Source organism: Pinus tabuliformis, chromosome 4_2, assembly GCF_031772625.1.
Source record: "Pinus tabuliformis cultivar Carrire ecotype Pingquan chromosome 4_2, CPIR1, whole genome shotgun sequence".
Lineage (NCBI taxonomy): Eukaryota > Viridiplantae > Streptophyta > Pinopsida > Pinales > Pinaceae > Pinus > Pinus tabuliformis.
The window spans coordinates 413,038,849-413,051,605 of NC_142304.1; positions in this window are offsets into that span (position 1 = coordinate 413,038,849).

Here is a 12,757-nt window from a genome sequence, read left to right on the forward strand (position 1 = left end):
AAAAACCTAAATTAAAAGATGTGCAGTTGTGTTCAATGGTAAGCCAAATTCAAGAAATTTTAAGTCAAGAAAATGATTATGAATTTTTAAAGATTAATTTCCTTATCTTTTTCCTTTTTTTTGGAAAATCCTTGCTTCATAATGTTTCAAAATAATTTCTTTAAACATTTCATAAATAGGTATTGCATTCTGAAAATAAATGCTTAACAGTTATGAAAGAAAAAAAATATTTAAATGCACTTCCCAAAGTGCATTCTGATAGTGGCTCACCTTGTGTATATGTTATCCACACGTATTCAAAACCGCATTATTCAATAATAAAACTGAGAATCAAATAAAAAATAATCTACTTTTAAACATACCCTAAACTAATCAATGGTTAGAACACTCAGTGTAGTCATATTTCCATTGTAACCATTGAAGCATCTCCATTCCTAGAATGACAAAGGAATCCCTGATTAGTAAAAGGAATTTGATCACCTTAAAATAAAAATGGAATAACACATACTTACTTTCATGATCCTCAATGAAAAACAAAGAAAGTATAAATTTATCATTCTTCAACAACTTTTCTCCATAAGGTTGTTAATGCCAAACTCCATCTATATCTTGATATGTACTAATATAAAATATATGGAAAAAATTGAAGATGAAAATGGTTTCTAATGAAAGTAGTAATGAAAAAAATCTTGTAGAATTATATTGGTATTTTATTATAAGGGTTCATTTCGGAAATTATGTCAAGCGAATGAGACCTTATCATAGTTATTAATTGAATTTTTCCATTTTCTTGATAATCTCATTGAACCCACATATTTCAAACTCAATAATTTGAGATGAAGAGAAAATACTAACCAATATTTTTGAACCATCATTGCTTCATGTAAATATTTTGTGGCTAATGTCAAGATGATGACTAGTAACAATATTTGGTTGATTATCACCTCCAATCACTAGTAATTTATCTTGATGAAAACAATATTCTTCTTCAAACACAATCTAAGGTAAATCCATAAAAGATACAATTTGAGACACATTTAAATAATTTCCTAATCCCCCTACATATAATTGATCACAAGGTAAAGTAATGGGTTAATGGGATGAAACATTATCCTCTTCTTTATCTTCTATACAAAAAATATTATTAATTTGTACCTGATTATATTTTAACAATGCAAAGATAAATTCTACATATTATGAAAACCGTGGTTGCATAGCATTATTAAATATGTTAGGGTACAATAAATAATATGTAGAGGAATAAAGAATATGAAATGCATCTCTTGGAATGGTAGTCTCATATGATTCCATTTGTGGGTTTGTTTCCTCTCCTTGTATAAATTGATCAACCTCCATCATACACTCTTGCGAATAATATGAACACAAAATATTATTCAAGACAAAGTCATGTTCATTTTCATAACATGATTCAGTTAGTAATGGGGACTGAATATTTTGGCTAATGATGGCATCCTCAGATAGTTGATTTTGAACAAATAAACTAGGCGAATATTCATTGATGGGATGATTACAAGCTTCAGATTCATTCTCTTCCACTTCTAAAATATTTGTAGTGTCTTGGATAGGATGATAAATATATCCATATAAATTTTCTTTCTCATTAGAAGGAGAGATAAATGAAAAATAATTATCAGGAATAATAGTTGTATCTTCTAAAGTGTTGTGTTTCCCGTTATATAATAAAATGAAATAAGTCCACAAATATTGTGGCGCATCTACAACTTCCAAATCTCCAAGATCATCATGGAGATTCAAACCAACCTATGCATGAGTATCATTGTCTAATTCAAATTGGTTACCAACTGATTGATATTGTTCACCTGAAGGTGAAATGAGATATCAAAATCATTCATCAATAAGAGGAATTCCTTCTAAACGAAATCTAGTACAATAATGTATGAGCCTAATTGCGAACTCTTCTAATGATTTACTATTTTATTTCCTTAAATAATTCAAATATTCCTCTATTTCATCATAATAAAAAATGTTAAAATTATCTAAAAACTCAATTACAAACTCTAACTTGGAATGAATGGAATTATCCAAAAAGAATTCAAACCAACACTTAATCTGACCATAGAAGGTGAGGACAAATCATCTGGATGAAACATCAAGATTAGTAATATTATGCTTTAAACATGTATACGTAAATAAAGAAATATGGTTATTTGCATATGTGCTCCCTTCACCATTAAAGCTGAGACTCGACAACAAAGTGATTGTATTTTTGGGAATTTTGGGTAAGTGAAAGTTGAAAGCATGTTCTCATACAATGGTGTGGGAAAAATCCATTGTTTAGATGTGACAATAAAGAACCTAAATCCAGGGAGATCAGCTTGTCCTTTAACCTGCCCTATAGTGCTTGTGAATATGACACAGAGAAAAAGGTTTAAATCTATAAAAATTAGAGGGTGAAGGATTAATGATTTAATAACTTATTTTACCTCAGGCCTCCTTCTAGTGCCATTTTTTTAATGTGGGATTTTAGACTTTAGTCAACAAAGGGGATGTGACCTGGACCAAGGCTCTTTATATGCCCCAATTCATTTAACATAGTCACTTCCGACGGGTTTAAAATCTCAATTGACCTTTTGATCCCTTCTTCTTATGAAGAAAAGAGCTAGGTGGATCCTAAAGGTATCTAATTGTTATGTGTACATGAACCTAATCTACTATGCTATATTATTACAACCTAATATGTTGGTTAATTAAACTAACCTAATACAAAAATAAAGGAAATATTTAGTTAATAAAATACACTAAATAATAGGAAAAATATACAAGGAATATAATACACAAGGACAAAAACTAGAAATCTATGAGTAATCTAACCCGATACAGAAATAAAGGTAATATTTAGTTAATAGAATACAATAATAATAGACAAATTATGCAAGGAATATAATACATAAGGACAAAAACTAGAAATCTATGTAACTGGTACAAAGAATGAATTATATTCTCACTATGTGATGTTGTATATTCAAAATAAAAAAATAACTCAATTTGAATTATAAATGCAACTATGTGAATGAATTATTAATGCAATCCTTTGCAAAAGATGTAGGGATACAATCATGTAATTCCTTAATCCTTTAATGAAATATAGGAAATTTTGAACTTGTTCTTCACAAATTGGGGTAAGAATGAATGCATTGATGCTCGAACTAATATCTACTCTCAATGTAACTACAACCTATCGACGCAATATGCTTCATTCGAGGCAATAGAATGAGTAATCATAACAATTACCCTAACACAGAAAATCCTTCGATACTTAAGCCCCAAAATAGTTAAGTAGGCAAGCACTTTAAGACTATACGAATATCAAAATTGTCATGGTACAAATGTTAGTTCATTTCACATGTAAACAACATCTTTAGGTAATCTAAGTCACCAAAATTTATTCATTGAAAACAAAATATGAATAATATACATACTAAAATTATCCTTATAAAATAGGTGACTGGAGGATAATTATGATCAAGTATGTATATAAAACGAAATAACACAACGGAAAAAGAATATAATCAAATCATTGTTATTTACAGAACTAGGTCATGAAAAACAACATTAATCTTTCAAAACTTTCAAAACAAAGTTATAAAGATGAGAAATACATGTGGAAGCAACCATGGAATTTAAGATCATATATCATCTAAGTTTCAATTTGTTGAAGTAGTTCAAATAAGACACAACTTACAATAATATAGCATTACTAAAAAGTTTCTATACTTACCACAGTTTCAAAAACATATTTTCCACCTTAGCTACTACCTCGGCCTTTAGGTCTGCCCTTCCCCTCCCCCCAATTTACAACAACGTTATCTATTTTTTAATATTGGTATAGGATTGTCCCCAAAATAATTACATGATCATAATCTAAGAAAAGGTTTCTTGTAATTAGAGTACAACAGATTCTAGAATCCAAGTCGTGTCAATTTGCTTCTAATATTACAGAGGAACAATTTGGATTCTTAGAAGGCACACAAATTTAAGATGCAATTGGTATTTCCCACGAGATGATGCAATCTATTAGATCTCATAAACAAAGATCCTTCCTTATTAAGGTAGATTTGAGAAAGGCATATGATTTCATAGATTGAACGTTCCTCTATTTGGTCCTGATCAAATACGGCATGCCTCTAAAAAACATTAAATGGATTTTTGCACGTTACAAATCTACTAATTTTTCTTTCATTATTAATGGCTTTTATTCTTAGTTTTTTCAATGCATTCCAAGGAATAAGACAAGATTGTGCCCTATCTTCTTAGCTCTTCCTTCTAGTTATTGATTATTTGAGCAGACAAACGAGGGTGGCTAGGGAAAATGGAATTATGTTATGAAACTAGCTCACAAAAAGATAGAAAAGATAGATAAACACCTTAGAATTCAGCCTCTTCTAGGGGGAAACCTCCTTTACATTACACAAATGAACAATTCTTGGATGATACAAATGACAAGACCTCCTTTCTATATATACAAGTCTAAAGGGTCATAATATAATGAGAGCCGACATAACAATAATAATGTAAGGGCACAATAATAACAATAGGGGGCTTCTATGGGATACAATAATAATAATATGGGGACTACATGGTCACAACAATATAATAAGGGGGATGTACTAATAACAATAAGGGGTTACACTAGTATTACAGGGACCTAACATGCTCTTCCCCTTCAAAAGGTGTTGTCCTCAACACTTGAGTAGTTCTTGATGCTTCTGTATAAAATTCTTGTCCTCCCATGTGGAATCTTCAGTGGGTAAGTTCTTCCACTTGACGAGATACGTAGTTGTTGGGTTCTTGTTTCTGTGACTACTCCAGGTTCCAATATGATTTTTCCTTCCTCGTCAAGTTCTGACAATATTGTTTGAACTGGGATCTTCTACAACTTTTGAATGAGTGGCCACACTTCTTAATCCCCCTTCCATTCATCTCTTGCTTCGTTTCTCCAATCTAGTTGGATAATAGAAATAACACAAAACAATTCTTCCACATCCTCATCTGTTCTTGAGAGTGCAACTACAACAACATTTTGTTTCCCTTTTTTGTAGATGATTTCAAAGTCATAACCCAACATATTTGTGACCCATTTTTGTTGCTCTTCAGAGGATAATATTTGTTCTAAAAATTATTTAAAACTATCATGATCTGTTTTTACCTTGAAGTGTCTTACCATTAGGTAGGGTCACCATTTATTAAGTGCATGTAGTGATGCAGGAGCATCTGGTTAACAGGGCGGAGATAGAAAGAAGGTTGGCATGGTTTCTAAGAAGGACAGAGAACACAGCTCACAGAACGGACATCATGTCTGTTTTTTTTATTTATTTTTATTATCTGTTGTTTTCGTTTTCTGTTTAAAATGCCTAGAATAATGTAACGAGTTCTAATTAGGAATAGTAGTATTAGTTAGAATCATTAGTTGCCGAACAGTTATATACTGTTGTAAATACAAACAAAGGGAAACATACTAGTCATGAATAAATTTCAAATGTGAGATAACTGATGTAACTGACAACAGAACAACTAACAGCAATTATCCAATTGCTTGAGAACAATGATACAAAACAGAGGAAAACAAGCCCAAGAGGGGTTGGAGAGTGAAAAAGAAAAAGAACAGAGAGAAATATATTCATTTTGTTTTCAGTGCACAAACAGTCCCTACGTGCGTCCTCAAAAGGAAAAACTGTACAATTCAATGTTGTGTTTCTATTATTTTTTTTTATGTTGCAAAACCTATTACATATTCTTGACTGACTTCGAACCGAGCGAAAGGACAAATAAACAAACGAAAGGTGACACCAACCGGCACAGGCCACGCAGTTATAATGTCTCAGGAAAATACATTTTCAAAGGTATGCAAACGAAACCATAAGGTCGATTCAAGATTTTCTTTCCACATAAATTCACGGAATAAATTTAATTATTAAAAGTCCATCTCAGCATTACAAATTATTGTTCAACGTAGCTTCCAACCCTACCCAGTTCACAGGCATAGGGATTGACAGGGTTATGATCAAAAGCTGCAGTAATAAGTTACCCAATACAGTACCCAACAAACAAACCAACAGTCCATACAAGAATCCAACCTAGTACAGTCAAAGTAAAGAACAATTCTACCCGTATGCTATCTAGATTGGCCGGAAGCCCAACGCGTTCAACCCAAAGAACGGCTCCACCTGCATAGGAACGAATAGAGAAAGGGTCAGTTACCATCCATCGAAGAAAACCAAGAAGCTGAGAAATTGAAAGGGATTACTGAGAGAGTAAACAAGAAACATTACCTGAAGGTGAGCTGCAGCTGCAGAGCAAACCCCTCAAACGGACAAACCCCCTGCTCATAGAGGAGCCGGGCTATTAGTCTCAAAAGAAACAGTGAAAATAAAGTCTGGCAAAGAACGAGAGCTTACCAGCTAAGATAGCATAGGGTCGAACCGAGCAAGCCGCACAACCCATCGAACTTGGAGGCTGACGAACCAGGACTGTAACCAATGTTCCATTAACTTACAGTTCTCGAATAACCATGGACCGTTGAGAGAAACAAACAGACAGTACCGTGAAAAACATCAAAGTCGGGAAAAAACGCCATAACGACAGAGGAAACATACATATAAACAGTACCGTAGCTCGAACCTTACCAAAGCGACACCAGATAGTCGAAACATACAAGCCCGAACTTGGAACAATAGAACCGCAACCAAACGCTTGCTACACAGTCGACCGAGCAGGCAGGGCTCGCATATTTCACCGCGGACATTACAACAGTCACAAAGAAAATCTCTAGAGACTACAGAGCTAAACGGCTAGGGTAACAATGACAACCCAAAGGGCGCGAACAGGGTAAAACCCAAGCTGAGGCAACTTTCCAGGATCTCAAGGAGGGACAGTTGTCCACCCGATAGATCATCCCAGTACCCATGCCGTAACCCAAGGTGATTGTAAATCAAACCAAATTTATTACCAAATCAATTGTAATACTGTCCGGTTCATAAGAGTGTTACACGTACGCTTTGGAACGGTGGGATCACGTGGGCTGGCCCCATCAAGTGGTATCAGAGCCAGGTTTTTGAGAATGTAGAGGAATATGGAAGTACAAAGACGAGGACGTGGGAGAGGTGCATGCAGAGGAGCAGATGAAGGATTGAGAGAATAGCTGAGAATCCTTACAGCTCGCTTGGAAGGAGTAGCTGCGGGTAGGCGAAGAGATCCGGAACTTGGGGATGAAAGTGAAGATGAGGCAGCAACTGTTACAGATGGGTCAGAGGAAGAAGCCCCAGAGTTGAGGCTGTTGCGATCAGTTTTGTTAGCCAGCAGCAAACCCAAACTGGAGATCCCTAACTATGATGGTAGTCTGTCCGCAGATGTCTTGTTGGATTGGGTAAGTGAATTAGACAAATATTTTGAAAATGAGGAGATCAGTGAGGACAAAAGAGTTAGATTTGCTGCGACCAAGCTAAAAGGACACGCTGCCCTATGGTGGGATAGTGTCCAAGTGGACAGAAGGCGAATGAACAAACTGCCGATAAGAAAATGGCCAAGGATGGTGGCAAAACTGAAGGGTAGATTTTTGTCTAAAGACTACTAGGTTGAACTTTATCGGTGAGTACAGAATTTAAAGAAGAAAGGTATGACTGTACAAGAGTACACAGAAGAGTTTTATCGTGTGAATTTATGTGCTGGTTATACAGAGGATACTCCCGAAAAAATAGCGAGCTATGTGAATGGCTTAAGGATGGAAATATTGGACGAGATCAGCATTATCTCTCCTTGAAATGTTGAAGAAGCCTTTCAAAGTGTTGTAAAGGCGGAGGAAAAAATCAACAGGAAACAGAACAACAGGAGAGGGAGAGGAAATGGCAGAGGACGAGGACAGTCCTACGGCAGAGGGAGAACTGTCGCAAACAGCGAAGAAGGCAGTGGTTCCAGAGCTGCAGGGACATCAGAGAAGGGACAAAGCACCAGAGGAGGTCGGCCATACCAGCGGGGACGAGGAAATGGCCGCAGAAGAGGGACCAATGTCCAGTGCTACAGGTGCCATAAGTGGGTCATAGATCCTTCGAATGCCCGGAAGCTGAGCATGCTGGCCAGAGGGGAACATTTGTTGTGCAACCTGAGGAAGCTGAAGCACAACCCCGGGAGGTAGAAAACATGGCAGAAACAGGGGAAGCTTTAATTTTGAACAAAGTTCCATTGAAACCAGCCAAGGAGGTGGCTGAACAGAACCAGCGAGAGGCGTTGTTCCGAACAGTTTGCAAATCACTTGGGAAGTGCTGTAAATTAATAATATACAGCGGAAGTACAGACAATTTGGTTGCCACCGAAATGGTGGAAAAGCTGGGACTGAAGCAGCTTAAACACCGCATGCCTTAAAAGGTGTCGTGGCTACAAAAAGGCCACCAGTTATTAGTTGATGAATAGTGTGAGGTTGAATTTCGCATTGGCAAATATCACGACACGGTGGTCTGTGATATTATGCCAATGGACGTGTGCCATATACTGCTTGGGAGACCGTGGCAGTATGATCGGAAGGTGACACACGATGGGAAGACAAATTGTTATAAATTTGTGAAAGATGGGATCAAACATACGCTTGAACCCATCAAGGAAGAGGATGCAGTGGAATCGAGTGGAACAAAGGCACTGTTAATTGGAGGGAAACATTTTGTGAAGCAGATTGAGGAAAATGAGGTCAATTATGCAATTGTGAGGAGGACAAAACCGATGTTGCTGAACACAGAAAAATCAGAACTGCCCATAGAAATTAAGGAGCTGTTGAAAGAATTCCAAGACATTGTGGTTGATGATTTACCTAATAAATTGCCTCCCAAGAGGAGTATTAGCCATCACATTGACTTTATACCGGGAGCAAGCTTGCCAAACAAGGCAGCGTACAGGATGAGTCCGAAGACAATGAAGAAATTCACAAACAAGTGCAGGAGTTGCTGAATAAGGGACTGATCAAAGAAAGTTTGAGCCCTTGTGTAGTACCAACAGTACTTGCACCTAAGAAGGGTGGAGAATGGCGAATGTGTACAGATTCGCGGGCTATTAATAAAATCACGATTCGATACAGATTTCCCTTACCCAGGATGGACGACATGATGGACTGTCTTAGTGGGGCAGCTTATTTTACAAAAATACATCAGAAGAGTGGTTATCATCAGATTAGGATTAGGGAAGGAGATGAGTGGAAGACAACGTTTAAAACCAATGAAGGACTGTATGAATGGCTGGTCATGCCATTTGGATTAAGCAACACTCCTAGTACTTTCATGAGATTGATGAATGAGATGTTAAAGGAATTTATTGGCAAGTTCGTGATAGTTTATCTTGATGATATCTTGATTTTCAGCAGGACGATGGGAGAACATCTTCAACATGTTCGTAAGGTGTTAGAGAAGTTACAGTAGAACAAACTGCTGATAAACTTAAAGAAATGCACTTTCCTGCAGAGGGAGCTGGTCTATTTGGGGTTTGTAGTTGCAGAAAATGAATTGAAGATGGACCCAGAAAAGATTGCAGCAATTATAAATTGGCCGTCACCAAAGAGCTTATTTGAGGTACGTAGTTTTCACGGACTGGCAAGTTTTTGTCAGAAATTTATTAGAAATTTCAGTGAAATCTGTGCACCAACGTTAGAGACCATCAAAAAGGCGAGTCAACCTTTTTGTTGGACCAAGGCAGCAGAAGACAGTTTTCAGCTTTTGAAGCGGAAGATCACGGAGAGGCCAATCTTGAGACTACCCGAATTTAATAAACTTTTTCAGGTTCGATGTGACGCAAGTGGAACAGCTATTCGCACTGTGCTCAGTCAGGAAGACAGACCAGTGGCATTTTTTAGTGAAAAACTAAATGAGAGTTGGTAGAAATATTCCTCATATGACAAGGAATTTTATGCAGTGGTCGAAGCTTTAAAACATTGGAGACACTACCTACTGGGCAATGAGTTCGTTTTGTTTTCTGATAATTCGGCATTACAATATGTAATGCAGCAGCACAAGTTAAACCATAAGCACGCCAAGTGGGTAGAATACTTGCAGAGTTTCACTTTTGTGTTAAAACACAGAAGTGGGAAAGCCAACAAAGTGGCAGATTCTTTGAGCAGAAGAGCCTTGCTCTTACAGGAAAGTAGCATACAGGTGATGGGATTCGAACATCTGAAAGATTTGTATCAGACAGACACAGATTTCAAGGAAGCTTTTGAAGCCTGCCAAAATCCTGTATTGAGGAACGCAAGCCCATGGTTAGACTATAATTTACAGGAAGGATTATTTTTCCGAGGTGGGCAGTTATGTATCCCGGACTGTTCAATGAGGGAGAATATAGTACGGGAGAAGCATAGTGGTGGATTAGCGGGACATTTTGGTATCAACAAAACTTTGGAGCAACTCGGACATTTTTATTATTGGCCTAAAATGAGCAAGGATGTACAAAGACTTGTAAGCAGGTGTAAATTCTGCCAACGGTCAAAAGGACACAGTCAGAATACTAGACTTTACACACCACTACCTGTTCCAAGCAGGCCATGGGACTCGGTCAGCATTGACTTTGTTCTCGGACTGCCTAGAACACAGCGGGGGTATGATTCGGTAATGGTGGTGGTAGAGAGATTTTCCAAAATGGCTCATTTTATTCCTTGCCGAAAAACTAGAGACGCCACGTGCGTGGCACACCTGTTTTTCACGGAAGTTGTTAGATTACATGGCCTACCGAGAACTATTATTTCAGACAGGGACATAAAGTTCACAGGGCACTTTTGGCGAACCCTGTGGAAAAAGTTGAGCACGCAATTGAATTTCAGCTCTGTGTATCATCCGCAGACTGATGGACAAACAGAGGTGGTGAACAGGAGCTTGGGGAATTTATTACGGAGTTTGACTGGAGAAAATTCACAATTATGGGATCGATCTCTTGCCCAGGCAGAATTCACTTATAACGATTCACCCAATCGTAGCACCGGACATAGCCCATTTCAGATTTTGTATGGCATGCATCCTCGAGGAATACATGAACTGCGAGATTTGGGAAAGCTGGAACAGAGAAGCGCAGATGGGGAAGATTTTGCAAAAGCAATGAGCGAGCTTCATGAAAAAGTCAAACTAAGGTTGTAGGACAGCGTACAGAAATACAAGCAGCAAGAAGACTCAAAACGACGAGAGCTGCATTTTAATGTTGGAGACGAGGTCCTTGCATATCTGCGCCGGGAACGGTTTCCTAAGGGCACATATAACAAGTTAAAATATAAGAAAATTGGTCCATGCAAGATCCTACGAAAATTTTCAGCCAACGCTTACGAGATTCAGCTGCCACCGGACATAGGCATATCACCTATGTTTAATGTGGCGGATTTGTTCCCATATAATGCCCAAAAAGAGGATGATACTGCGGTACAGCCAGAACGAGACACCCAATTTGGAGGCAGTTCTTGGAAGAAACAATTATCTTCGGCCCGGACCCATGAGATTGAAGGGATCCTCAGCACCCAGGTAGCCAAGAAGACGCGCAGGAAGGAATATCTGTGTTACCTTGTCAAGTGGAGAGACCGTCCGATGGAGGACAGCTCATGGCTCGATGCGGCACAGATACAGAAGGTTGGTTATTCGGTGGAGGAGCTCATGGAACGGAGCCATGAAATTCTTTTACCCCGGGAGCCTGATGAAGGAGCATCTGGTTAACAGGGCGGAGATAGAAAGAAGGTTGAAATGGTTTCTGAGAAGGACAAAGAACATAGCTCACAGAACAGACAGCATCTCTGTTTTTATTTATTTATTTTTATTATCTGTTGTTTTTGTTTTCTGTTTAAAATGCCTAGAATAATGTAACGAGTTCTAATTAGGAATAGTAGTATTAGTTAGAATCATTAGTTGCTGAACAGTTATATATTGTTGTAAATACAAACAAAGGGAAACATACTAGTCATGAATAAATTTCAAATATGAGATAATTGATGTAACTGACAACAGAACAACTAACAACATTTATCCAACTGCTTGAGAACAATGACACAAAATGGAGGAAAACAAGCCCAAGAGGGGTTGGAGAGTGAAAAAGGAAAAGAACAGAAAGAAATATATTCATTTTGTTTTCAGTGCACAAACAGTCCCTACGTCTGTCCTCAAAAGGAAAATTTGTACAATTCAATGCTGTGTTTCTTAGCTCTTCCTTCTAGTTATTGATTATTTGAGCAGACAAACGAGGGTGGCTAGGGAAAATGGAATTATGTTATGAAACCAGCTCACAAAAAGATAGAAAAGATAGATAAACACCTTAGAATTCAGCCTCTTCTAGGGGGAAACCTCCTTTACATCACACAAATGAACAATTCTTGGATGATACAAATGACAAGACCTCCTTTCTATATATAGGAGTCTAAAGGGTCATAATATAATGAGAGCTGACATAACAATAATAATGTAAGGGCACAATAATAACAATAGGGGGCTTCTATGGGGCACAATAATAATAATATGGGGACTACATGGTCACAACAATATAATAAGGGGGATGTACTAATAACAATAAGGGGTTACACTAGTATTACAGGGACCTAACATGCTCTTCCCCTTCAAAAGGTGTTGTCCTCAACACTTGAGTAGTTCTTGATGCTTCTGTATAAAATTCTTGTCCTCCCATGTGGAATCTTCAGTGGGTAAGTTCTTCCACTTGACGAGATACGTAGTTGTTGGGTTCTTGTTTCTGTGACTACTCCAGGTTCCAATATGATTTTTCC